General features: G+C 41.6%; 1 long non-coding RNA gene across 2 annotated transcripts in view; it reads right to left on the minus strand.

Moving 5' to 3' along the window:
• LOC105500435 overlaps positions 1-3,096 on the minus strand; it is a 66,471-nt gene that overhangs the window by 40,529 nt on the left and 22,846 nt on the right. The window lies entirely within an intron of this gene.

Genomic DNA, 3,096 nt, shown 5'->3' on the forward strand with positions numbered 1-3,096 from the left:
CCAGGATGGTCTCGATCTCCTGACCTCGTGATCCGCCCGTCTCGGCCTCCCAAAGTGCTGGGATTACAGGCTTGAGCCACCGCGCCCGGCCGAGATTCCTAAATTTCATTTTGGGGCAGGAGAGATTCAAACCCTACTTGTTTCGTCAAAGAGCAAAAGACCTCTTCTGTGACCTACTCTAAATCCTGTCCCTTGGATTAGGAAGCCTGCTACTGATGGGATTCCTGACTTGGGGTAGCCATCTCACCTCAATGAATCTGTTACCTCAGTTGTAAAATGAAGGGGTTAGATGATACCCAAAGTCCCTTATAACACCCACAAAGATGGCTAAAACTTCATTCTTTGTAAGAATTTTTATTACTTTATAATAAAACTGGTGGTTGCTACTATGGAGTATGAGCTGTGCGATCTTAGGCAAGTTACTAAGTTTTCTAAACTTGTTATACTTTCTTTTTAAAATTCATTTTAATTTTAAAATATTTTATTTTCCTTTATATTTTTGAAACAGGGTCTTGCTCTATTGCCTAGGCTGGAGTACAGTGGTACAATCACAGCTCACTGCAGCCTCAAACTCCTGGGCTCAAGCAATCCCCTCACCAGCCTCCCGAGTAGCTGGGACTACAGGCATGTGCCACCAAGTCTGGATAATATAAAAATGTTTTTCGTAACAACGAGGTCTCGCTATGTTGCCTAGGCTGGTCTTGAACTCCTGGGATCAAGTTATCCTCCTGCGTCGGCCTCCCAAAGTGTTGGGATTATAAGTGTGTGCCATCTCACCTGGCCTAAAATTAGTTTTAAAAATAAAAAATGTAATACATATGCACTATTTTTATTTTTATTTTTATTTTTATTTTTTTTTGCTACTTCACAGATATAAATGTATCTTTTTTTTTTATTATACTTTAAGTTCTAGGGTACATGTGCATAACGATATGCACTATTTTTAAAAAATCAAATACCATAAAAGACTACACTATGGTAGTTAAAGTTTCTGTTTGGGGGATGAAAACATTTGGGAAATAGTGGCAATGGATATACAACATCATGAATGTAATTAATGCCAATGAATTATATACTTAAAAAGGGATAGGCCAGATGTGATGGCTCACGTCTGTAATTCCATCACTTTGGGAGGCCAGGGTGGCAGAATCACTTGAGTTACTTGAGATTATGGAATCTGAGACCAGCCTGGGAATAGTAACACCCTATCTCTACAAAAAAATTTTTTTTTAATTAGCCAGGTGTGGTAGCGCATGCCTGTAGTCCCAGCTACTTGGGAGGCTGAGGTAAGAGGACTGCCTAAGTCCAGGAATTCAAGGTTACAGTGAGCTATGATCTGCCTCTGTACTCCAGCCTAGGCAATAGAGTGACACCCTGTCTCTTAAAAAAGGGGGGGGGGGAAGGGAGGGAACGGGAAGGGTTAAAATCACCAATTTTATGTTATATATATTTAAACCATAATCTTTAAAAGTAATAAAATATACCAAAAGTAATTCACTCATATAAAGTGAATTATACACTTTAAATGAGTGAATTATACCTCAGTAAAAGTATATTCTCCATCCCAACCTAAAACTTCTGTCCCTTCCTCAGAGGCAACTATTTCTTAGCTTTCTTTCTAGAAAGAGTCTAGGCATAAACAAGTATATCTGAAAATGTATCATACTTTTTCTTTTCATACAAATGAAAGGAAGTGATACACCATTTTACACTCTGCTGTTTTTTACTTAATCTCTCTTAGGTTATTGTGTATCAGCACATGCAGATTTACTGCCTTCTTTTCCACTTCTACATAGAAGCCCACTGGAAGGACCTATCACACCTTGTTTAATGAGTTATCTGATGAATATCTCGTTTCTAGTCTTTTTTTTTTTTTTTTTTTTTGAGACAGGGTCTTGCTGTATCACCCAGGCTGGACTGCAATGGCATGATCATGGCTCACTGCAGCCTCCAACTCCTGGGGCTCAAGCAATCCTTTCACCTCAGCCCCTCAAGTAACTTGAACCACAGACAGGTGCCACTATGTCTGGTTATTTATATACTTGGTAGAGATGGACTCTCACTGTGTTGCCCAGGCTGGTGTTGAGCTCCTGAGTTCAAGTGATCCTCCTGCCTCGGCTTCCCGAAGTGCTGGGATTATAGGCATGAGCTACCATGCCTGATACCCATGGTTTTAGGCAGACGCACGAATACATCATCTATAGGATAAATTCCTAGTTCTGGTGTTGCAGGGTCCAAAGGTTAGCGCATGTTAAGTATTACTATTGCCAAACTGACTTCCTTAGAATCTATACCAGTTTACTCTTACCAAGAATTCATTCACTCACTTTTTTCATTCAACCAACACTGAGTACCTATCATGACCCAGGCACAATTCTAGGTCTTGGGGACACAGCAAATGAGCAATAACAACAGGAATAAAAAGATAAAAATCTATTCCCTAATGGAGCTTATAGTCTCACAGAGGGAGAGGGCAAACCAAAAAGTAAAATATGTAACATCTTAGGTGGTAATAAATGCTATGGTTGGCCAGGCGTGGTGGCTCACACCTGTAATCCCAGCACTTTGGGAGGCCGAGGCGGGCGGATCATGAGGTCAGGAGGTCAAGACCATCCTGGCTAACTCGGTGAAACTCCATCTCTACTAAAAATACAAAAAAATTAGCCTGCCGTGGTGGTGGGTGCCTGTAGCCCCAGCTACGCGGGAGGCTGAGGCAGGAGAATGGTATGAACCTGGGAGGCGGAGCTTGCAGTGAGCCGAGATCACCCTGGGGGACAGAGTGAGACTCCATCTTAGGAAAAAAATTAAAAAATGCTATGGCTAAAATAAGGCAGAGAAAGGAGTGTTGGCCATGGGTAAGGGCTGGTAATTTAAATAGGATGGTTAGGGTATAAAAATTCTAAGCCTCAGCTTCCTTATCTGTAAAGCAGGACAATAATAGTACCTACGCTGGCCAGGGGCTGTGGCTCATGCCTGTAATCACCGCACTTTGGAAGGTTGAGGTGAGTGGATCGTTTGAGGCCAGGAGTTCAAGACCAGCCTGACCAACATGGTGAAACCCTGTCTCTACTAAAAATATAAAAATTAGCTGGGCAT

Source organism: Colobus angolensis, unplaced genomic scaffold, assembly GCF_000951035.1.
Source record: "Colobus angolensis palliatus isolate OR3802 unplaced genomic scaffold, Cang.pa_1.0 Scaffold663, whole genome shotgun sequence".
NCBI classification, from domain to species: Eukaryota; Metazoa; Chordata; class Mammalia; order Primates; family Cercopithecidae; genus Colobus; species Colobus angolensis.